At 46.1% G+C, this 26,098-nt stretch overlaps 2 protein-coding genes across 2 annotated transcripts in view; one reads left to right on the top strand and one right to left on the bottom strand.

The window, feature by feature from the left end:
* LOC144178677 (uncharacterized) overlaps positions 1 to 26,098 on the bottom strand; it is a 183,634-nt gene that overhangs the window by 70,447 nt on the left and 87,089 nt on the right. The gene's annotated exons all lie outside the window — the stretch shown is intronic.
* Positions 10,968 to 26,098, top strand: part of LOC144178678 (RYamide neuropeptides-like) — a 123,314-nt gene continuing 108,183 nt past the window's right edge. Inside the window, exon 1 of the mRNA XM_077706686.1 lies at positions 10,968 to 11,143. The gene's annotated coding sequence lies outside the window, so the exon portion shown is untranslated. The remainder of the gene's footprint in view (positions 11,144 to 26,098) is intronic.

The raw sequence follows: 26,098 nt of genomic DNA, 5'->3' as shown, positions 1-26,098 counted from the left end.
TGGAAGCGATGTGCAAGTTCCGCTTGTCTATTGGTGGTGCCAACCATAATCTGTACCGTTACGAACAGTGGTCAGGACCAGGCAAAACGTGAGCGGGTGGTCCGAAAGGATACCGCACATACAAGTATAACGGAAGTTTGGCTAAGCCAAAAGCAGCTCGTGCGGGCATTTTAAAGGCCCCGTTCAATCTCTGCCCCCGTTCTCTGGAAATTGCTCCCTTCTCCTGCTGCGTAGAGGCACGCTCTAAAGCCGTAATCCACGAAATAGCGGAGCACTGGGCTTCGTCTCGAAGATATTTTACGCGCGCTCTTGAAGCACGCTGCTCTACCGAGAAAAAGAACCAAGCGTGCTTTCTCGCGTGCTCGTGCTAACGCTTCCGTATCGAAGAGGAGTGGCAGGACGCATTCTTCTGCGTGAAGTTAAGTTTCTTAAACTGCTTTAGACAGCGTGAAACATGCGCTCGATTATGCATATTGAGAATTGAAGGAGAAAGTGAGTTAAAGGGGGAGCAAAAACTTTCTTCACCAAAGAAAACCCTCCATCCAGCGGTTCTTCTTGGTTGTATACACAGCCTCAGCGCTTGCTGAGCTTGTGCCATCATATTTTGCCCAGTAGCTCTTTGTGCGTAAGTTTGTTAAGTTAGCCAATCTTCGATGGAGAAAAACACATTTACGATGATGAGCCACCAGCGGAGCTGTGGTGGTCCTGTCCCGTCTCGCACTCCAGGTGGGTTAGTCGCGTTGGCACTCAAGATGAGCTATCTCTACCACACCGCAAAATTGGCCCATTTTCACTATCGCGTTAACTGAGGGGATAGCGACAGCTGAGGTATGAGATGGCTATGCTATTGACAAGTGGTAGACGCTTGAGTCCCGGCCACGGCTGTTTAAAAGAAGGTCCTTTTCACCCTGAACTTGACGGAGAGGTGCTAGCTACCATCCCTAAACGCAAAGCACTTTTTAATGCCCATAAATAGACGAGAAAATGAAATGGGCTGCAGCTGCGCTTGGCACAGCCATTCACGTTGTCTGCCATAGAGGGACTCGGATGCATCGAGGCTATAGACATTCAATTAATCACTTAACTTCAAAAGGGTCGAGTTTTGGGGTTGTTGATGATGCATGAATGGGGCTAAAAGCACCCAACAAATGACAAGGACGAAAACGAGAGAAGACATTACGAGCGTTTGTCGTCTTTGTCTTTTGTTAGGTGCTTTTAGTCCCATTCATACATCGCTGAAGTTTACCATGATTGTACTGAGCTTCCTGTTAGGGGTGCACCGATCGTCACTTTATGCACCGACGTCAGCTATTTTTAATGTTTACCATTTTTATTAGTAAACTTAGGTTTTGTTTGGTTCAGACTGAACTTTCATCCGAGCTTTTCATATTTCGTGGTTTTTTCTTGGACCCAATAACCAGTACTGCATCCATGTGCCTTCCGTAATAGCGAGCTTAAAGGCGAAGAATATATACGCAAAACCTTCCCACTGGTGAGACGGTCCGTGCATGTATACATTGCTTAGAGCACAAGTAGCATAGGGAAGAGTGAAGGCAGAACACGAGTACATAACCGAATACTACAACGTTCTTTTTAGTAAAAAAATACGTCGGATTGGTTTGAATTAAAGAAAAACCCTGGTTAGAAAACAACGTCAAGAATCCAGAATGAAAGCAGAACGAGAATAAAATATAAATACTGACCCTCATAATTTCGCCAGCAGCACCGAACCCTACAAAAAAATTATAAAGAAAAATGCGCTGTATGCTTTAAAAACAGCACTCAAAAGTGGCGAAATAAAGGCAGTACAAGAAAAAAAGACAAATAAAAAGAAATTACTGCGCGTTGTAACGAACTCCACCTAACGAAATAAAAACAATATCTGAACGTCGTTTGGCTGGTTTAAACCACACAAATCCGGTCAACTCCAAGCAGTCGCCAGAAAAGAAAGGAAAGAAGACAAAGTACGCACTGTATGACAATTCCCCGAAAGAATGTTCCAGCTCGATTTCTTTGTTGCCCTTAACGTTCACACGAGTTTGACGTGATGTCGGAGGAGGAGAAAAGTATACCGATTTGTGTCTAGGAACTAGAGTCACCGCAAAGAGCCTCATCGGTTCAAAGCCAGCCACAACCTTTCTGACGAATCGGTGTAGCTGGTCGGGCGAATCCGGGCAGCGAAGTCAGTACAGTCGAACCTCGTTGTAAGGAGGTAGCATAGGGACAACAAATTCGTTCGTAATAACCGATATTAATTGTAACAGAAGCGGTAAAAATCGACTATAACAAATCGACGATCTGGCTCGCACAAAGATACTTGACACAAAAATGCATTTTTAAGACATCAAAACCACTGTAAACAAGGTAACCCTTACCTTTCCTGGTGTTGCATTTTAAGCTCAATGAACCGGAACATGAGTACGTGAAATTACATCACAACAGAGTTCACTTGAAAAAGCAGGACTGCGTCCTTATTTATTTATCTTCGTCTGGTGGCTACTCACAGCACTGAGCAGGATGAAGTTTTCCGCAGCGTAAAAGGGCCTTTATACTTCTCCAGTTTCGGACTAGGGAGTTTTTTCAAGTAGCGTTTTAGCCTCCTGGTCAAATATTTCTTCGTTATATCCGATATCGAACGCATATCTCACGGTTTCTCTTTCGTTATAAAAGAGTAAGTGTCACTAAAATAAAACGCAACCAACCAATGTTTTTATTTAGTTCGCTATATCCGGTAATTCGCTATATCAGTGTTCGTTATAACGAGGTTCAACTGTAGCTATTGTTCGCCGGAGATAATCGGTGCTTAGGGGCCGGCTCGCGTGCCTTGATATTGCACTTTGCGGCTTGTTTTTGTGAGTAATGAAGTCTATGTCATCGTTCCAAGCACTGTCGTAATTGGTGTTATCAAGTTTCTGCTAACAGGCAGCTGCTTGTTATTATCAGGCTGTTGCTGTTAATAGTATCAACGCGTATACCCGAGTATATAAAAGTGCACCAGCCAGAAGTTTGCGGTAGACCTTCGTAGAGTAGGTTAAGGGGGGAGGGTGCTTGCCTTGGGTGCCCTGATATCATCGGCAGAAAGCGGATTGGCACAACGGGTGGTATGGCGCGTTGCAACCGTTTTAGCCCGTTGCGAAGCAGGGATAAGAACTGCCGCCACCCGGACTAACAAAAGAGTGCGAGCATCGCTTCTGCAATATCCTACGAGATGTACGGGGGTCATTCCTTGAACTGGTTACTGTTTGGGGATCTTCGCTGCATGACACTCTCACCTAACAGGCAAAGCACGCTTTACAGGAACTTGGACTGCAAGAGACCTTTGGTGAAGCCCTGTTTTCGACCTACCCCCCTTTTTGAGCTCGCAAACGTCTTGTAATTGGCTACTATCAATCGAATGACATAGGTGTCTGTAGCATAAATGTGTATCACGCATGCGCAGATGTAGCGCTCAGAGTTGGACAGTGTCCTGTAATCCTCACGCACAGGCAGACGTCGAAGTGACCAAAATGAGTAACGTTGCGGCCAGAGAGCGGTTCACAGAAATCAGCCGACATTACGAAATACACCTATTCAACGGATCGAAGTGGTTCTGGACAAGCTTCGGTCTAAAAAAATTTCAAATAAAAAAATTGCATCTGTTGGTGCTACTGCGTGCTTTCGACACTCGCAGGTGTTTAAAAGGGCAAGCGTTTTCATCACCATGCGCGCAATGAGCGCCTCACAATTTTTCAAACCCTATCATTAATAATTATGGCTGTTTCCAACATATTCATTACCATCAAGACATTCCGTACATAAACTCTTCCCTCCGGTGTGCTGTTGCTACAGAAGGAAAATACCTAAAAGGTTGCTCTTTATAGCATAGATACGGATCTACACCCCGCCCATTACGTGTTAAAACTATCTTTTCAATGATAGTGTTTAAATGAACATAAGTAAGCGAGACTTTACCGTAATTATGACTATATTCGCAATAATATTGGCCATGTCCGCATGAATAACCATGAGTTTACATAAACGGATTCGAGACCACTCATTAAAAGTGTCGGTTAGCCTATCAGCATCTTTAGAGCATCAAACAGAACATCTCTTTTTTAAACGCTCATCCAGTGAACCAGATCCTATCTCGTATAGGACATTAAAATTACGGAACTAACACGATAAAGGCGGGCTGCGCTTTAGGACACGTAATATCGGAATGACCCTCAATTGTATAGGGCAGCTGGCGACGTCAGCCCAAAACACCCACCCCCCATCCGCAACTCCTCCACTTAGAACCCCACCCTTACCCCTAGCGTGCGATGGGAGATCTTGATGTCCAGCCCCGCCTTGAAGGATCAGCTACGGCTGGTCACTAGGGGCCAGGTGGCGAAGGCAGCATATGGAATCCCGTGAAGAGGGAGCCACTCTCATTCAGCGCGTTTCGCGCTGACATGCTCTGGCTTAAGAGTTTTTCCTCCTCCTCCTGGCACATCCTGTGGTATGTTCTGCGTTCTTGCACGTCTTTCGAGCGTTCACGCTTAACAGGGTTGGCGGTAAACGGGAAATGACACATGCTGGGAATTTTATAGATCTCAGTTTTTGCGTATTGTGCGAATCTTGTGAAAGATGCCACATAACAAAAAAAGATATATGCTGAGCAATTACACGAAGTCACTGCAAAAAAAGGCAGACTATTTGGCTACTCCAAATCACAGAATGTCATCATATTTTCTGGTAAAATATTCCTGCTTTTAAACACTTTGCCAATACCCCACTGAGTGTATGTGGGTATGTAATACTTGAGAAAGTTTCAGAGTACGTACGCAGGAATTAGAGTATGGGCACGAATTTCTTGTGTTTCACAGTCCTAGTGTTTACGCTGCATAACTAATTGATTGATTGATTCAGTGATCGCTGGGTGTACTCCCCAACAAGCTCCGCATGCGGAAGCGTCTCTAGCAACGCGCGCTTTTGTAGCGTCGTATATGGCATTCTAGGGGTATGTGCCATTCTGTGGGTATATATTGGGTAAAAGCAGAGGTAAAAGCAGAGAGGGGAATATTGCCTAGGGCAGTTACCACCTGTAACAGGGAAAAAAAAAGTATTTCGGGCCTAATAAGCTTTAGAGCCTGCCCTATAAGCAGCGCTAGTATTAAACCAAGAGTGCAAAACATGGTTATATTAGTCCTTTTTGGTAAGATGACATGTCATCACCCCGCTTCAAAGGGGAAACCAATAGCAATCATCATCATCATGACTTTGCGGAAATACCGGCAGCAACTGTGGGTACGGGCTGGAGCCATGGAGCTTAACGTTTCGCTTTGAGGTCTTAAGACGACCACTGCTACCCACCGCTTGACTTACCACGAGCGAATTTTCCAATGGGTACCGGTTGACAAAAAGTAACGTTGGGCCTAACATCCTCTGTTAAATCTAAATGTTAGGTATCCTTCAAGTTGATCCTTGTGACGTGCCAGGCAAAGTTAAACTCATTGTACGTAGAGGTCCGGTTAGTCTGTGGTAGGCATTGGACTTAAAAACGTGTCGTTAGGCCTAACTGCGCGTGTTCCAACACCCTAGTCACCCACTCCATCGGCTGCACTGTGCACATCAGCCTTTGGGGGTGGTGGCGGTGGTTGTTTTGTTGAATCAGGTGGTTTTAGCTTACCAAGATGGGCAGGTAATTGCTCCGCCCTAGCGCCACCTAATGAGTCAATATTATAGTAACTTCACCACGAAACCGCCAGTTTCTTCTCCTGAAGAAAACTAAGAAAAAGGCGCGAAGCTTCCCGGTGCAGCATCCAATGTCACCTTGGGAAGACGATGTGCTCCAGAGTGATGTGTGGGGCTGCCAACTTTCGCATTGCTGAGAGCATTGCCGCCCGTTCTACAGAGTCCTCTGGGCAACACATTACATAGTGGTGCACATCTCCTAGCACTGAACATGAGGAACACAGAGGAGACTGCAAGAGGCACACTTTGAATAGCTAAGCTGTGGTCTTCGCTGAGCTCGTTCGGATGAGGCACATCAAAATTGCCTCCGATCTTGTGAGTCCCTTTGTGACGTAAGTATGGTGATGGGGATCTTCCAAGGACTTGAAATGTTCGACGACTGTCGCCTGAAGTCGTTCCAGTGATTGGCGGAAACTTCAACAGTCGGTGCAAATTGCAGCGCATTCCGTGCAATCTGATCAGCGGTCTCACTGCCCTCGACGCCAACATGGAACAGAATCCATTGAAACCGCACATTAAAACTCTTGCTGCTGAGTTCTTGCACAAGCCGTAAGGAATGCTGATAGACCCTTTTTGTGGTTGATCCCACGCTGCAAATGTTGTAGGGCTGTTTTTGAATCAGTCATAATTACAACTTTCTGCGGCTTATATGACTTAAGTTTCCTCAAAGCAGCCGCGATGGCAATGCACTCGGATTCGGTGGAAAACACTACAAGGTCCAGTCGTGCTGCTCAGAAAAACCTGCGCATCTGGAATACCATACGTCGCTGCGCTAGCCCCTCTGTGCAAACTGATTGGGCCATCCGTAAAAATTTGAAGGGGGTTGGGGTAAGTGTTCTCCAGGTATTAAGCACAAAAAATCTGGCTGCTTCCATTCGTGTGTTTCTCTTGACTCTCGTGTGAGGAACGTGCAACTTACACTGGGGGCTCTCATAAGACCATGGAGGCATTGAAGTCTCAGGTGTCCTGGCCACTGTTGCCATTAAAGTCTCAGATTGTTAAGAACAGTGTGCGAGCGAGAGGCCGTCCTTGTATGAAGCCGCCTTATTATTGCTCTTCCAGCACTGGTTTCCCCTAGACGCATTATCTGCGGGAGTAAACTCTGCGATGCCAGATAGGGGAGTGCAGAAGACTGGCTCTCCCGTATGAACTTCTTGTTTGGCGCTCCCAGAGCAACTACAGTTGCTGTCCTCAGCCTTTTCCTGCGCAAAATTTCGAGGTGCTCATACTGGGATCCTGAAGGGAAAACAAGGGGCAGCTGATAAAGAATGCGACTTAAAATCAGTGCCGAGTGCAGCGCAATCACGGACGCCGGGTGATTCAAACACTTAGCTCCAGCGATTATGCGGAAAATGTTCTCACGGAGAAACAGAGCCGAAACATTCGTATCCACTGCCTGTCGCCAATACAGTCTGCTGCCCAGGGTGACCCCAAGGAACCGCACGGGATTGGCTGGGCAGATAGACAGGCTTTTCAGTGTTAAATTAAGACGGGCGGACCATCGCCAGTTCCCACGGAAAATAACAAAACAGGACTTCTCGACTGAGAGCGTCAGGCCGACTGAGGACAGACATTTATGCATGGTGTGAACACTCCGTTGAGCCATCACTGCCAGTCGCTTACGTCGGTATCCACATAACCAAACGCAGGCATTGCCAGCGTACATTAATATACTTGTGGTAGGTGTTGATCTCTTTAAGCGCTCCAGGTAGCCCAGCCATGGCCACTTTGAAAATAATAGGAGACAAAACACTACCCTGGGGTACAACACCTCTTGAGGCAGTTTTTTCTTCGCTTAGCACTGAGAAAGCCGCGAACGAAGCGAAGGAGGTTTCCTTCACCCCCTTGCATGTAGTCTACTTACTATCGGTTGTCTCCGTACACAATCGTAAGCCTTCGAAACGTCGAAAAACAGAGCCATAGTAGACAGTCCATAGGCTCGGTGATGTTCGGCATGGCTGATAAAGTCCAGAACGCTATCCCGGGCAATTAAGCTTCGCCGGAAACCAGTCATGCAGGAGGGTAGTTGTTGATAATGCTCTAGCTATCAGGTTGGCCTCACGAAAACCAGTTTCTCCATCAACTGCGCCACACAGGATGTAAGAAAAGCAGGCCGGTATGAAGACACCGTCGTTTGGTTCTTTCTAGGTTTAAGGACCGGCACCAACCATGTGTTTCTACGTGAAAGGAATGACACCCGTCTCCAAAATATGGTTGAAGTACCGGCGGGGATCTTGCGTTCTGCTGGCAAGTTGTACAGGATTTGATTGTTGATTACGTGGTTACCTAGTACACATCGTCTGCGTGAAGTACTTAGCGCGGTCTGGAACTACCGAAGCGTGAATGGGGTATCAAATGCTGCGGAGGACAAAGAAAATAACTGGAAAGGGGGTCCCCCATACGTTGTTGAAGTGTATGCGTCCGCAAGTACTCAGCCATTTGGGAGATTCTCACATCCTTCCGTAATGTCAGGGCCGCAAACGGCCTCATCGGACGTAACTTAGCAGAGGGTGAGTTCACGATGCTCCAAATTGGAGGCACTGGTATGAAATTCGCTTAATGAAGAGCAAAACGCAGCCAATTGGGAGCACCGTAGTATGACCGTATAGCACCGAATAGACGTGTTTAGTCTGTTGAAGGTGGTATTTAGTATTGAATCACCCTTTGTTCGGTTAAGCGGCCTGGCGGCAAACGGGTTCTTGAGCTTCAAGCCGCCTGGCACTGGGAAGTGGCACGGCGGCTTACATAGCGTTGTTGCCTTTTATTTACTCTCTGACATTTAAACAGACCGCCTGATACGCCACTCAGCTCCTCTCTGTACCGGTCCCGGTTGACGACACAGGAAATTTTCACTTCGCTGTGGTGAAAGCCAGTGGCGTTAATGGGGATATGGAAGTGGCCGCTGCCCAAGCGGTCGGTTGCTGCGCGACACTGGATCTGTGTATCACTGGTATGGAGAGGGACATAAATAGTGCTTGCCGACGCCGGTGGCCGGGAAAACTTAGAAGCCCCATCATTCGCGATACACAGATTCATCGTAGCAGTGCCCCTAATCATGCAATGGAACTGTGCTGGTATTGGACGTCGCCTTGCTGAAATTAACGTATTTCTAAACCCCCCCCCCCCCGGTCCCTATCCAGCCTTTGTCGGAAGCTGGACTACAGGGTAGAACATCAATGTCTGGCTATGTAGCTCAGAAAAATTCGAGACTCCAAACATTGCATCATGGCAGTGCCTCGCTGTGCATTCGGCACGAGGTCTCTCCCGTATATCTGCTGGTCACGGATCTTTGCTCGGATGCAGCCGAGGTGGTTGCGGTTAGCATTCAACTGGGGCAAGCCTTTGCGCAAGTGATTTATAAATAAGAAAATACGAAAGGCTGTGCAAATGAGGCTTAATGAACGAAGCTTCATCGAGTGAACGAGCACACGCAAAACGGCTAAATATTAAATTATAAATATGTGATAACAAATACTAAATATGAATATCAAATTTAACTTAATAATAAACACTAAACTATTCGATATTAGCTGAGGTAGGTTAATATATCTTTCGTACCAAAAAGAAGATTGTAATCACTATGTGCCCTTTATTCCCTTTTTTTCTCGCTTGTTAAAAGCCTCTGGGGACGACACTACATTTTGTTCGCAATGAATTCTTGTTTTCAGGTGGTGAGGAATTAGCGCCAGCCATAAAAATAAAAAGAAAAGCACGCCGCAGAAAAACTAGGTTATTTTTTATCCCTAAACACGACCACAGCTGTCACAATCTGGTGAACGTTTTGGTTCCCTACAGCCAAGGCAGCTTCTTTACTTTTGCACACTGTCGAAACAAAGAGATGAAGTCACGACCAACCGCATATAATGCCAATAAAACTACCCTTATTACTAAAGTTTAGACACGTTGGGCCATCATAAACAACAAAAGTAGCCTCAAACTACATTGATGGAATTTCATGCATGTCATGCCGAGTAAATTTGGAATTAAACTTTCGAATGTGCAAATATTTGTGCTCTGGCGTCGTCAGCATTTCATAACAGAGAGAAGACGTTAGAAGTTTGTGTATTGTCTAAAATTACCTAAATATAACAAAATTTAGGAACAGTGAACGCGGCAAAAACGCTTGTGGAAAATTGGAACAAAAAATAGGTCAGGCTTCGTCGTGGGCTTAACACTTTTCGGGACCTTTAAACGTTTTAAGTTTCTCCAAAAAGGCACCTCAAATTTACGCTATCTCCCCAAAAGGTCTTACCAGTGCCACCCGTTGAGGTAACCTATTTCTTTTAAGAAATCGTTGCATTTAATTACATCTAAACAGAACGATGTGTTTTTAACGTTTTGTCGTATGAGTGCATGGAAATTCAAAATGCCTTCGGGTTGTCAGCCCAAATAAAGGCGACGGCATTGCAAGGGCAACCCAACTGAAAGTTACTTCCACGCATCGGTGATGAGATACATTTAAACAAGTAATCTCGTTTTCATTTGCATCCAGTGACACGAAACACACACACACACACACACACACACACACACACACACACACACACACACACATACACACACACACACACACACACACACACACACACACACACACACACACACACACACACACACACACACACACACACACACACACACACACACACACACACACACACACACACACACACACACACACACACACAAAAAAAACTCCCGATGACACGACAAACGCTTGATGAAATCCTCAAAATCCGATTCGGAAATACGTTCTACAGACATTGCTCAAGACGGATATTTGTCTCAGTTTTCCTCCGCATCTGACACAGCAAAAAAGTTTGGTCATGGTATGACATTTGGTTCGCGTCTTTCTCGGCGGTGACAGCGCGGGTCGCCAACGCTTGCTCGCAAGTTTCTTTCAAAGCAAAGGCTTCATCACCGTTTATTTGTTCGTATAGCACGCCGCCAAGTCATGCAAACACAAACACGCACAAAATGCGTTACATAAACAAAATGAGCACCGCAGTAGGTTCACGCATGAGTATTTCGAGAAGGCGAGCTCTCTCCAGCACGCGCAAAAGCGAATTGCCATTGCCAAAAAAACTGCGAGAAACCGATCAAGAGAAACGCAGCTTCGCTGCGATTGGATGACGCCCCCGCGGTCGCCCACCAATGAAAGCGGTCGATGGTGGTCACGTGCTCCCGTGACGTCACTTTTACCGAGATGTCCTGCCGTCTGCCCTAACGGTATAAAACGAGTTCGCACAGCTCGTGCAAAAGTTGGACGGCACCCGAGACAAGCGTTGCCAAGCATCCAAGTGGTGCAGGAGGCCAGATCTCGCCAAGGCAGCGCGGCGCCATCTCTCGGCGAGCAACTGAGTTCCGGAGTTTTATTCCTCCCCGGGGTGACCCGACGCGCCTTTTCTCAACGCCGCCTGAAGAAGCGGTGAGTACGACTTTCGCGCTCTCGCGCGGCTCCTTTAACTTAGGTGTGACTTCGAGACCGACGAAACTGAGTAGTCTCGGACAGGCCTCGGTAATGCGAATCGCTTACGGTTCGATAGTGGCACCAAAGTCAAAGCCCCAGGGTAAACGGCGCGTTAAGGCTTCGTGGTAAGACGGAGCTCGTCGATACGAGGCATAAAAGAAAAAAAAACAGGTTGTACTTGCGATGTTACCACAGTGATATTGAGATCGCGCATTTAGTTTAAATTTATATTGACCTAAACAGGTGAAGAAGGCTGAGGGGAGTTAACGCAAATGAAACAAGATTGTGATCAGCAAACGTCGCAAACATGATAACTCTTCATGCTGTAGACGGCTTTTCGTGAATCTTCTCAGACCGAAATAAATTATAGCGCACTTAAAAATCACTACGCGTACTTCCTGGGCTGTTGCATTCGTGCATGTGCTAACCACAGCGAAAAATGAGAGGCTTCGGCAAGCATAGCGCAAAGAAAGTAAATTGACCGGAATCCACGTTGTCGGACAGCGAAACTAGTCGATTGCAAGAATGACAAACTTCGTTTTACTAGCAGACAAAAATCTTGGTGCCCGTTTGACAGTGACTTTGTGCTGCTGCTGTAACGGCTTGGAAGCGGCGGTTTCGTGTTATTTGGGCTAGAACTGACTGACAGCTATCCACGATAGCTGCTGAGATAAATCTTTCCATGGCTATGTATTCATTTGAGCGGTCCAAAGTCTTTTGTAGTGTTTCGGGATAGTTGCGATAAAACACGAATTACAGCCCTTTTCTGTAACCATACCGCTCCCGCAAAAGCTCGTGTATTGTAGACAGACGGTAATTCTGAAACATTGCAACTCTATGGTGTGCTAGATATGCAACTCGCCTTTGTAAAAAACGCTGTAGAATTTTTGAAAATTTTCTGCTTATTCGTAAGCGTTCTTGTCAGTTGATCTGCTATACACCGAGTCTTTTTTGAGGTTGGTTTATCAACTATGCGAACATTCAGTGCTAGGAAGATATTTTATTAAGGGCAGTGTAAGCAGTCTTCTGCCAAATCTCTATAAAACGCCACACGCCAAGTTTCCCTAAGGCCGGCTTTACTACTACACACAATTGCATTGCGGGCGCATTGTGTCCGGGTTTGTATTTTTTTCATTCTTCCATGTCCAGTTTGAAGCTACGAATCATCTACATTTGACTATAACCAATAAACTAGTTAACTTTACTAATTACGCCTTAGCAGGTATAAGATGTTACGAGAAGGGCAGCGCCTAATATGTATATCTATGATGCGCTAATTCTTTTCAATTATTCCTTATCAATGCTAAAGATACCGTCCATGAATATTTGCTTATTATAACAATTACACGTGTTAATATGACAAACGATGCATTTTTTTTTGCAAATATAATGCGCCAATTTAAAAGCGCCAGGCTTTCCCGGTGGAGTATCCCACAAAATTGCTCATTCATTAAAGTCCTTAAGAATTAATAATCCGTTATTTTATGCGCCGTACTGTGAGCTGCCAAACCTCGAAAGGCGCCCATAACCATGTGCTGCGTCGCACACCTTCCCTCCACTTACGGCCTAAGAAATAAGCAAAAAAAATGTAAATCAGCCAATTGGAATACACCCAAATGAATGAAAGACTCACTGTAAAGTTTCTGAACGGGCGCACGCCTGAAAGCCCGATGGGCCGGAACTTACGCTCATGTGTATGCCACTCGAAGCAAATAATTTTTCATGCTTTTATCCTGCCAGGAATGCCGGACGCTTCTAAAGAACGGCGTAACAAATGCTTCGGTGCTCCAACAACTCCGTTGCTCATTACTTCTCCCAACAAAGAGAAATGTGCGTTGTTTATCTGACATTCTTAGAGAGCTCCAAGTTTACTTAACTTCATTCAAGACTTCATTGAAGTTTAAAGAAATATGTTCTGCCTCTATGAATAACAGGTTTTATATAAAAATTCAAAAATACAGCGTCGCGTTTGCACCGGGAACGAATCCACCTGTTTGTTTTACGGAACATTTTCCGTCGTATATATACTTGAAATCGGCTGAGAGACGTTTGTTATAATATAAGGCTTTCTGTGCATGTTGTATTGACGGCGGCAAAAAACAAGATTGCCCTTGCACCGAGATTTCAGTGCACGTTAAATATCCCACGAGATCGAAATTAATGCGCTGCCTACCACTACAGTGCGCCTTTCAGCCCAGATCTAGCTTTGGCGCTAAAAAGATCATTTCTGTATAGAATTGAGCTTGCTACCAGTCTCACCTAACCTGATAGCAATTTTGCTCCAGTTTTTGAACTCAACAACCAAAAAGCAAAACTGATTGGAAGTCTGCTACCCCATCCAACACAAAAGCCCAGGGTGTGAAACTCTAACATTAGGCTTCATTGTGGCAAATGGGATATAATGTGACTATCTAGGACAGGTTGTCAGTGCTGATCCCAACCGGAAAAAATAAATCAGGCGTGGAGTTAATATAGGCTTCGGGGTGTTCGGCAAGCATGTCGAATAAATGGTAGGCTCCTCCTGTCTACTGTATACTCAATGTTATTCAACCGAAACGAATTGCCACTGGTGTCTACTGGGGAAAAGACTTGGCACCTTACTAATGGTCTTGAAGTAAGGCTTAGGTCAGCCCAACAAGCAGTGGAGAGAAAGGTGACAGGAGGAATGCTTAGTACAATCAACTTTATTAAGAGCATCGCAGTGTGGTGTGGGGCCCTCAGTCCAGGACTTTATTGGAGACCCCTGAAACGATCTTACGATATCGGAAGACGAACTCGAAGGGAAGGCATCATAGTTCAAATTAAGAAGCAGAAGTGGAATTTGTATGGACATGTAATACGACAAATGGCCATCACGAAATGGGGTGATAACCAGAGGAAGACCATCAACTCGACAGAGAGATGAGGTATGAAAATTCAGAGGCAAATAGCGGACTATTTCACCACAAGACAGAAATGGCTGGAGGGACATGGGACAGGCTTTCGCCCTGTACTACACAGATACATGATGATAATTGTGATGAAGATGATGACAAAATAGTGACATGGTTTGTCATTTAAGGATCTAACACGGCTTATACTTGAAAAAAAAATGTCACAACGGAGGAAGGAACAAATCCCAAATCAATGCCTCTATTAGCAACCACTGAAAGCTTATCAAACCTAAAATCAAACAACGCAGCCGCAGACTACGCCACCGAAAAAAGAAAAGAAAAACCACCGGTCTTTGTGACTGTGCTTAAACTCGGCGAAATTTCTGGTAAAGCTCCCCCGAAGGCGGAATTGCAAGCGTTGTCATTTAGTCTCATTGTTTTCACGCTGTGTTGGTTCTTCCAAATGGTGCACCGAATTTTCAGACGTAGGCGGTGTAACAATATCTCGCTGGCTGCCTTATTACATTCAGCGAAACCATTACGACACTCCCTCACGGAAGACATAATTATTGAGCGCACCGCGCTGTGTGCCGTCTAATGCACCGCGCACTCGAGTCGTCTTGGAGAGGAAAGCCTCCTTGCGAAGGACTCTGCGTAAACCTTGTAGACTACTTATCTCACAGTGTCGCGTTGAGGCCTCCGAGCCAAGTCTAACAGACGGACGTTTGGAGGGACAACCGGAAATGGTTGGCAACACTCGACTAGGCTAGCCGAACACAGCGCGGAAGTGTTCTTAAGGCATGACTAAGCTAAACCTAGAGTTTAATTTGCATAACTGGAGAGGCCGGACAACGATATGCTCCATTTAGTCGCAAAAGTATATACTTCGGCGTACACCTAAATCAAAGAACTAACTCAATTACGTAGGACGTGGCTGAATAAACCTCGGAGAGCGAAACGTATGCAGCCCGCCCATCTAAACAATTGACAACTTCCCATTGTCTTATCATAGATTTGTAAGGGGTTTCTCAGGCTGATTTCATTTGGCAAAACACTTTCTTCCTGCTTCTCCGTGCATTCTGAGCGTACCGCAGCTAAAGTGCGCAGAGATAAGCCGGTCGGCCTTAATTTGTGCTCTCACAACTTGGTCCATTAAGGTGGTTGGGCTGGAAAATGTTTATACGCTCACACGAGGACCTAATGAGCAAGGCTGAGTTCGGCGTTACTCTTTGGGAGTTTTGTTATAAGCCTCTGGGACAGAAGGGCGACCATATTGCCTCGATCTGATGCAATCCCCAAAAGAAGTGCTAGATTCTACAAGTAGGTGTGTTTAAATGCACAAACCTTCCAAAAGCCATGCGGATAGGTACAAAAATATGTTCGCCTCTTTAACGTTTCGTTTTATTGTTCAATAAAGCACGATTACAAGTCCCGAGAAATAACTACAGTAGGAAAATTAGCCGACTACGAGAGTTGAACGAATCAGTAATTAGTAAAATAATAAATTAGCTGCGCAAACTAATAACGCCCACAGCCCGTTTCCCTGAGTGGTTAGGAAGTCGGTGAATGCAGCAAGGGAACAGAAACGAACTAGTTTTGAAACAAAGTAGTTACGGAAACAGACTACACTTTGGTTATGCCAACTTTTTCTGCACCAGATACATGGGTCGTTCGCATTAGCTCACAAGGAGCCTTATCTTAACAAGTGCAGTGCTGAAATTGAAAGGGTAACAGAACATTTTGTACACAAATTGGTATTTTACACGCCCATAAGTGCGCCGCAGAGGAAAACTACTACGGGTTAAGCTAAACCACAACTACTTCATTAACGTGCACCGAAACCTCCACAACCGGGCATTCTTTTTTGTTTGTTTGTTTCTCGTCTCCGTTAGAAAAATAATCGCAGTGGTCCAAAATAAAAACCGGGAACTCAAGCTCTGTAGTGCCACGCCTTTATTCATCTTAGCCGCCCATTCATTACGTCGGGGAACGTTTTCAACTCGCTTAGAAATTTTTTTCCCAATTAAGAAATATCAATAGGGTACTGGCTTCAGATTTTTACGTCTTTCCTTTTTCGACCCTCAGAGCTACATGGCGCGGATATTCGAGACCGATTGTGTAATACTACACAAATGAGCAGTTGAATATCGATGTCGAAGTAATGGCCTAGCCTTTAAGAGGGAAATGTGGGTTCATTAAAAGCGCGTGGGCTGCTGCAGCAGCAAACTGCAATATGAATTTATCTCGAAGTAAATGTGGGCGCGAGTACGGGGCTATTAGGAGATAATGAGGCCCAGAAGAACTAACCTACGGAAAAACACTGCAAACTCAATCGGGATTCGCGTGCAATGTGGGTTAAACTGGCCGCAGCGACAGCTTTGCGGGCAGCTGGAAGTGGTAACAGAACTAAAGGCCGTTGAAATCGGCTATTACGAAGAGAAATTTTACCAGCTTCTCAATTTTACCAACACTTTTACGGCGACGACTTCAAATACGATGGGTTATAATTTTCACGGACACGCTCAGACACCAGCTTGCCGCATGAACACGTGCCCGCTTAAAGAAAAAATTACACCATCTTCCCGTAGGGGAACCCTGAGTAGTATGCGAAGCAGCAATGGGGTCGACTGAAGTTCCCATTAGTTTTCAGTTCGTCGTTTCTGTTGACGTTCAGCTTCGCGTGCCTTCGTTGTATCAGTAGCTTCTTGACGTAGTTTGAATGAGTGAAGGACCTAAGGCGCGTTCGTAGCACGTGCTCCCGTCTCGGTTTGTAGCACAGTGGGAAGAGCGCCACGTACCTCCCGTTGTGGCCAGAGAGTCATGGGATCGAAACCGGGCGCCGCCTAACTATTCCTTTTTACAGTGGACTGCGCTGACGTCAGCCCAAACGCTGACGGGGCTGAAGAGACGCGCATGCGCAGTAGAGTGCGGACGGTGAACAACGACAACGAGGGAGGGAGGGACACAGCCCCGAGAATGAGATGCTTCGCATCTAAAACATGCTGAGCAGCATGCTCGCTTGGTGGTAACCGGAATTCCAGGAGCATATAACGGTTCTCTAAAAAAATTTCAACGGCCAATATAGACACGAATAAATTCGGGACAAATGTTTATAGGATAACGCAACGTTGTCCAACAGAATTCCCAACGGCACACTGGACACTGCAAGATGACTCATCGTCTTAACATGTCGACGACCCAGAGCATGCTACCAGTCGTAACCCAAGGCGACGTAAAGGGCAACGCAACGGGGCTCTCCATTACATACCGAGAAGATTCTATAAAAGGCTGTCAGGTCACTGCCGCAACAGCTGCAGCTACGCTTGACCTCCCCCCTCCCCCCCTTGTTCCCCAAGTTAGCTACAAACTCCGAAAGACAACAAATAATAAAAGGGGCGAAACATAACTCATGGCGGTTGCTCGCATGGCAGTCAGAACAAAACAGAAACAACGGCGCTACCAAACAGAGCACCGCACAGTTGGCCAGACTCACATAGCTAAGTTTATTATTTCGTGCGCATCACTCACGTAAGAACCACAGATAAGCGAAGCCAGAACCCACCATCAAAATCTCCATTGGCAGCAATGGCGAAACAGCAAACCCGGTCAGGTGGATTGGCCATTGACGATGACAACAGCCGTCAGGAGCTCACGGCCTATTCAGTAACGCGCTGTCTAGAGTGCAGTCCGGTGGTATTATAAGCACGCTGCTAAGTGACGCCCAAATACGGTTTCCTTTCGAACGTCGCGTCTACAACTGCGCCATTGCAAAATTAGAGTAATGTAAAGTAACTTAACCTTGCCTAACGAACAGAAACCAAACATTTAAAACACCAAAAACTAAGCTACGCCGTCAGAACCAGAACTAAGACCATAACTAGAAAAGAAAAGATTTCGCTGGTCCCAGACCCGAACCTTCGCCCTTCATATCACGGAGCTAAGGCGTTACCTCTACACCATTTTTGCTTTTTTTTGTTTTATTACCTTTTTCCAATATACACAAGTCACGTCAAAGGTATTACAAAGAACCGTCCCCCGAACTTCAGCTGACGGAAAAACTTCAAATAAACATCAAACGTACTTAGGTCTGCTAGTACTGGTAACCATTCCAAATAAGGTTCGTGCTAATTATAGACCTCAGGGGGCAAACAGATACTCCGTGCAAAGTATTTGCTCACAGTCATGGCATGAGGATTAACGTGGCGCTCCGCCATTACTGGTCTCCAAATGGCATGCAGGCCTAGAGCCATGATTAGATCGCATGGTACGTTGTTGCCGCTAGGAGCATAAAGAAATCGTAGGCTTTGAGTACACCAATTTATCAGACTTAATGACCTTGTGCCAGCATTGTGCCAGAAAACGTCATCACCTCTAATCCCAGTCATGGCTTTTGTATTACTGGTGGTTTCAACGCACCTATATCAACTGGTTGGATGGTACCGTACACCGTCAGTACCACTACGCTATCAGAACCACATAAGGAAAAGCACCTGTCTTTTGGACCTTGTTTCTTTTGCTGACCTCAAGAAAGAAAATGGTATAAAAATCGCCGCAGCTTGAACTAGTGGTGCAAGGCTGGAGATTCAGCAGTTCTGGCGGCCCCTCTCCCTTCGTCGGAGACCAGGTTGTTACACCTCACATGGATGAGGATGAATAAGCGGTCACTGGCCAAGCCAAGGTAAAAACGCCGAGACGTTTCGGAACCCGTACGGGTTCCTTGATCACACTAAGCAGGCAGGAGCCGTAAGTCGGTTCTTATTCTAAAATGTCACGAAATGAACGGGTGTAGCTTGCCGGCAGATTGCCATCTGTCCTATTGACAGTGTCCTCGGTCGTTTAAATAAACACGGATTCCAAAAGTAATCTCGTGGTTGCATTCTTTTCCTTGGCTATTATAGCGGCGTTGTCCCAATCGATGGAATGACCGCGATTATCGGCGTGCTCGGCCAGGGCGTTCGACGCTTTATCGTTCCTGCCCACGTCCCTTTGATGTTCCTTTAACAAAGTGATGAAGTTGCCAGTTTCGCCGATCTAACTGCAGCTACAGTCTGCCCGTGGTCTTGTAGACAACACCGGGGTATCACTTGTTGTCCAAGCAATCTTTCACGTTCCGAAGCTGATTCCTCAGCTTGTTCGACGGAATGTGCGCAACGCGAAGGTCATACCTTGAAAATGTATGGCTTAGAGCATCGCTGACCCCAGGAACGTATGGGATGCCGGCGCGTCGTTAATGTCAACATTAACGTCCCATAACAGTAAGGCTGGATGTAGGCCCCTGAACAATCCCATGTACTCAGGTGGATTGGCCAGTGGCCGACAGTAGTCGTCAGAAGCCCACGGCTGATTCCTTAATTTGCATTTGACGGCGACTTCAGCATATCCACCGACAATTCATACAAAACCCCTCGGGGATTTTGGCCAATAGCGATGACAGCTACCATAAGGAGCTTAGGGCTAATTCACAGCATACCAGCTCGCCTTTCCCCGCACATCCACTCAGGGGATTGGTTGGGGACGATGACAGCGGCCGTCAGAGGCGCATGGCCGGTTCACCAAGTAAAGTTTTGTAACCTTTTGGTACTGCGACGGACAGTGCCTGTGACCCAAAAAAGCCTGTGCTGTCAACGGGCGGTTGTATAGTTGGCGGAGTGGGGTTGAAAGGTGCTGCCTGTGCGTTGCGAATCGGGCACAGTGGCAGGAGAGCTTTGAAATTGCCATTCGGAGGCACGCACGCCAAAGCAGGGCTGTTGGTGATATGCCGGTAGCGAAGGATCAGGCGTTGCTAAAAGCAACTCCCAGCCACAGGTGACAAAGCAGGGTGACGTCTGGGTGCGGCATGTTGGCAGGTCGGTGGCGCTGCAGATCAGTGTCGAGTGGGTAGAGACGAGAGTTCGAGAACTGTGGTGTGTTCCACGTAGCAAGTGGGATTTTGCGAGCAATGGAGCGAATGGATATTGCGGTAGATGGATGCAGGCCAATTTTGAACTTACCTGGGGCGGTATTATCGAGTTTTGTCCCTTTTGCGTCTCTTTCAAAAGTGCCCCTTTTGGCGAGCCCTGATTAGCTAAAAGCAAACAACCGGGATCCGTCTGGGCACTTGTTCATTTGTTGCGGTAGGGCGGATTATTCCCGCGGGCCGACCCTCACCATGCCCGCGCATTCGTTACGGTGGGGTGCGCCCTAGCTCATCGCCGTACCAGCGCGTGCAGGCGCAGTCGGGTCCCGGTCGACTCGGTAACCACGGAACGGACGCACCATACGAAGTGCTTCTCTAATGAAACTCGACGTAACGTTACAGTCGCTTGAGCGGCTGTAGTTCTCATATAATCAATTTGGGGGTAGTTTTGGGTAAGAATGCACACTGTGGGCGCGCTTCATGCCTTTTTCCCGCCGTATGTGCGCACTAAAGGTGCAAACAAGAGTGGTATACTCTAGTTCGGTTCCTCAACGTTCAATGTATAGCATGGAAGCGGAAGTAAGTTTTCATTCCTACGCCAAAAAAAGCGACGACTCATCGGGAATCTCAGAATGGCCGTAATTGTGACAACGAACTTGTACGCTGTGGCTCGTAGCAAGCTCGATCTTTCCAGACTATGGCTTTAGGTCTTCAATAAAATTATAAATAGAAACAAATCAGGAAGCCTCGATCTCTGAAATTCAGTTTACAACGGCAATCTCAATCGCTTTCACTGGTAGCATGACGCATTCTTGCATTTGTGGGATGCCCTGAAATGGTAACACTACTTAACTGCCCCGAAATTCTTTCTAAGAGCTGTCGATATTTTTTGTGTGTTCAAAAGGCAACATAAAATTACTGAATTTTGATAAGCGCCGAGATATAAATGTAACTGTTCTAACGGGTCTTTTAAATGAAATTTTAACGACACTGAAGGAAGGTTTGATAAATAACGGTTTCGGATCACTTATTTACGGCTTTCGTCGCAAGTGAACTTGCGAATTGAATTGTCAACGCACGCAGTACAATCAACATCTCATGTTTAGCTAGGTTTTCGCAAAGTGACAAACAGGTTTACAGTGTGCAAACCGGACCTCACAGTGAGCACAAATTTTCTGTTACGACTGCTCTGTTGACCATTTGCGTTCCTTTTAAAATCTAACAGGTGCCTGGAACAGCGAGATGTGTTTGCATTTTTGCGTATAAGGTCGCTTCCGAACCCTAAAGATGGCAATAAATGAAGTTGCGCTGTTGCAGATGTAGTAAAACATTTCCTTTTTATTTCTCGTTGCGAATCAGCGCAACGGGTTCCCGGTGACTACTTTGTTTTGTAAACTGAATATCTCCTTTGTCTTGGCATTTAATTCTCGAGGATTGGTTAAAAAATGAAATTCAGTGCATTTAGTTTTTTTTCGGGAAGGGGGGGAGGGGGGTCCTGCCAACGTTGCAAGAGCAGCGAGAAGAGAACGCATGTAACGCGAAAAGCCAAAATATGGTTATCAGTATTACCAGAGTCCTTCAATGCTTTACTGGTCACGAAACTGCTCCGTAACTCAATGGGACAGCTTCATATGCTGCGTTTGGCCGCCGCGGGGTGGCGCCACCCTCTCACTGAGGTCACTCCTGATCGGGCGGCGTTGCGCTGGCTCGAACGGTGGAGCCGCGGCGAGTTGTGTTTGTTTTGTGCGGGAAAAAAATGTAACGTGCATATCGCGCTCTTGTGATGCGACTTAAGTAGTGCAACGACGATGTCTAACATGAGTTGCGTCCCGGGGTGTCGTTCCTTGTACAACGATACCACAGAAAATGTTTCCTTGTTCTTTTGACCGAGCGACGGGCAGCTGTGTGACAAATGGAGGGGCGCCATTCCAAGGCAAGCAACGGGAGATTTCAGCTTCGATTATAAGTGTGCGACAGTGTGTGGAAATGCACTGTGTGTGAGAATGAAAAAAGCAATGCACCCTTTTGAGAGCATCGTGGACCTAGAATTGTACAAGGCTAACTTAAAGCCGGATTTGTGTCATATCAGTCAGGTTGTAGCGGTGCTTCATTGCCTGTTTGCAAACTTGTATTACATCGCGCTCAGGCTCGCGTGTAAAAAAGCTTTGGGACGTCCTTGTCGTTTTACTTTTCATATTTCCGCGAATTATCCCTTAGGGTTCGTTTTGTTTGTTTTGTAACCGCGCGTGGCCGATTCCGGTTTCTTATCTGCAGTTTCAACCAGAGCGCCCGTTTGCCCTTTTTGTCGTACGTCCCGTCGGGCAATATTGTTTGATATGGAAAGGGTGCCACCTTGTCGCTAACTTGATTTTTTGTTTCTCCGACAATGTACTCAATCCCATTTCCATGGATCTGAAATTAATAACGTTCCAAGAGTAATGCATGCATAGCAAACGCCGCGCAACTCACTTTATCGACGTTCATCTGTTCACGTCACACTGCGGACTGCTTCTTCGACGTTTGTGTTTCATTCTAGTCTTTTGTAGTGCAGGAGATCGCTAGTTCGCGGCGTTCAGAAAAGCTTTGCGTCGTTCTTGGCTACGTGGCAATATTCTGTTTCCTCCGTGTGCTGCACATCGCAGCGCGAAAAAATAAATTTTTGTACGCTGGACCACGCTCTTTTGTTTCCCTTCGTAACATTGAAATTTTTTGTTGCGTGTGATAAAATCATTTTCATTGTTCTTGTTTCGCTTTCTGTTTTTGCAAGGATTGCAAAGCGGGCAAGCGGAAAGACACACGGTGCAACATATACAGGGTGTTTCAGTGAACACTTTCAAAAATTCCTGAAGGTAGGCTTTTCAAGAAAAATAGGAATTCTCTTAAGGAACAAGCTATCAGGTTCGGCGGACGTCAGCAGTTATGAGAAACATGCGAATTACATAGTTAATTAACTAAAACTCTGTAATGAACTTTTTAATTAGCGAAGTTTGGCGGTTATTGCCAGTGGCGAGTTTGTAGCCACGGAGACGACGATAATGGACCAATTTTTAAAGCAAAGAAAAATGCACTCTGTAGAGCCCTGCAGCCCGCAAAAATCAAGTTTTTTTCCCCCATGAAACTGAAACGCAGCGCACATGGTGCGCCAGAAGTCTAGTGCAAACGCAACTTCCGCTGATGACGTGTTGCAGTGACTGTGTCGCCCAATTCAAAAAGGCTCTGGTGATTCCCCACGCTAGGGAATCAGCTGATATCAACTCCATCGCCTCTTGTATTTTTTCAATGATCAACGCTCACCTTATACCACGGCTAGCGTTATCTTTTGTTTCGTTGGTAGGCGCAAGAAAGAGGCTAGCCATTGCCCACAACAAAGTCGCCCGTTTCGGGAGTCCTAGTGGGCGTTGGCGACAGTTTTCTTTTTCTTTTTTTATTGTCTCAAACACATCTGACGCGGCTACCAGACGTGCAAGATGTGAAACGTCACCATCCGTTCCTTTTTTTTTTCTTCGTTAGGTTTATTTGCTGTTCGTTTATAATCGCTGCGTGTTAGAAAGCGCATCAGACAAAGGAAAGGTTTGTTTGCTGGGCGAGGAGGGCTTTCGCGGCTGTGGCTGCTTGCTGAGGCTTCCTAGCTAGGGAAAATTGCACTTACATTTCGAATTGGCCGCCACATTCATTGAAACACGTCACCAGCCGACGTTGCGTTCGCTCAGGACTTTTAGCGCTCCTTCAGCGCCGAGTTTCGTTTTTGAGCGGAAAACAACGGCAGGTTTCCTCACGCTACAGGGCTTTAAACACCGACTTTTTCGTTGTTTTAAAAACTGATATGAAATCGCCTTCTCTGGGGCCACAAAATCACCATTGACAACAACCACCAAACCCCACTAATTAAGAAGTTCATTAGTAGAGCTTAATTACCCACCTAACTAATGTGCACACCCTTGATACTATCTGGCGTCCGCCGCAGCTAGCAATCTCCTTCTGAAGAGGGTTTCTTTTTTTCTCAAAGAGCCTATTTTTAAGAATTTCTGAAAGTGTTCGCTGAAACACCCCGTATCTCTTCGTGTTTTGATCCTTCGCATTTCTGCAGCGTTTTTAGATGTTTTCAAGTATGTACACACTCATCGAAACGACAATACTATTGGGCTATCTCTTTTAGCGTTCTGTGCATTCCAGAGCAATCAACGGATTCATTAAGCGCAGTCTGAACGACGCGTACTTGGTTTCTTTCAGTTTTTTTATTGTATTATCGATAGGCCCGCAGCAGCCCGTGGCTACACAGCTGCCGTATGTGTGGTATTTACAACTTTGCTTTAAGAAAAGAAGCAATATAGATTTAAAATCCGTAAACACGACGGCGCAGCGCTTGTGCCAGAGCACACAGAAGCCGTTGCCGTTCGCGGCCGAAGTTTACGGTAACTTACTTTGAAAAATAAAACCGCATTGAAGGCAGGTGATTAATACAATAACCGGACTATTCATCGCTAACTACTACGAAAAAAGAAACGCAGTTAATCAGCGCGCAGACACCAAAAGCAGCGAGCGTTTGCACGCCAAGAGCTGGCCAATACGTTGCACGCGCGGCGGCTGGATGACCTTCGTGCGGAGGTGGCGCCTGTAGCGGCGCGCGCGGTCCCTATATGAACCGAGAGCCGAAGTTTCGTGACCAGTAAAGCATTGAAGGACTCTGGTATTACTTACAATCGAAACTACACTAGGCGTCGTGTTCTGTAGCGGTGAAAAAGCAGTACGTATTTTCAAAACTGAATAACCCCCCTTTGGTCCGGGATTGTCCAGGAATTGTGGCTCGCCTTTTTCAAAATTGTATTGAAAGCAAGCATTGTGGGGAAAAAAAAAAAAAACAACGAGTCATGCACACACCCCTCACACATGTGGGTAAGAACGTGCATTATATTACGCGTTTTCTCCTCTTTCTTTAAACTTGGGTTCTTTAAACTTAGGTCCACCTCAAGAGGTTAAGACGTGACCATATTAGGCATTTGGTTATGCTGAGTGAGACACGTTTCTGGACAAGGTGATTGATGTCGTATTTGAAAATGATATATATGAAAATGACACACGAAATGCCACATGACAGACGCAAACTCACAACTGCTTAATTTTAAATATCCCCTAAATAGAAACGTATTTTAAATAATACGTAAAATTAGCAACTCGATACAGTTGAATAAATGTTTATTCCTCCTCCTCAGTGTAAACAACGACTGTCCAAAAATTGCATTTATTTTAGAAAAGGTACGGGAAGGACACGATCACACAGGCGCTTGCGGGTGTAAAATACGTGTCCGGTAATGTATGGGCGATAGCGCACAGGTCGTGTGCAGTGTAAATGTTTTGTTTGTTTCTTCTTTCTATAAGGACACAGCGCAATTTTACAAGGGTGTGGAATTTGCACGCGTATGCACAGGTCTTGTCGCTTCTTACCCGTTTCGCGTACTAAACTTTTATCCTTTAAATAATCACCACGCCACATTCAAAAAGCACCCTTCGACGTTCGCGATACGGCAGACGACTGCACTCAACAATAAGAAAAGTGCAATGTGTGGAAGCAATGTTTACAACACGTTTCACACTCAAGCGGTGACCACGGCGAAGATGTGTAGTGGAATTAAACCAGCGCATTAACCCGCAACGGCCGCTGATCATTGCGTTTCTAGAGGAAATGCGCAAGTAGAGGTAACTATGTCACTGCTTACTGCCAAACGAGCACACATATTGGTTGTTTTGTCGTGTGCAGCACGCGTCTTGCGCCGCACGCAACGTGAAAAAGCAGACGACGCGAGAGCGCCATCCACACTAGGAGCGGTTCGTCCCGCCGCCGCCAGGGGCCGACTGTGTTCGCGCTCGGGGCGAATACTGCCAACCTTCCTCCGTGCTGCCAACGTCCACTTCTTAACCGGAAGTACGTCACGATGAAAGGGACGCAAAAGGGACGTTTTCAAAAGGGACAGTTACGAGAATACCGCCCCCGGTCCCAGTGATGACAACGCATGATGTCAACGCATATTCATACGCATTAGATGATCACTCATTCGCATTATTCGCATTTGTATTACATGATCACAACGCATAGTCATTCCCAGTGATGCCACAGCGGCTTGGGAGGCACCCGAAAATAATTTCGTG

The sequence above is a fragment of the Haemaphysalis longicornis genome, unplaced genomic scaffold, assembly GCF_048455015.1.
Source record: "Haemaphysalis longicornis isolate Haplotype H1 unplaced genomic scaffold, Haemaphysalis longicornis Haplotype H1 scaffold_4, whole genome shotgun sequence".
Lineage (NCBI taxonomy): Eukaryota > Metazoa > Arthropoda > Arachnida > Ixodida > Ixodidae > Haemaphysalis > Haemaphysalis longicornis.
Note: the sequence above shows the minus strand (reverse complement) of the source record. Positions and strands in the feature narration are given on the sequence as shown.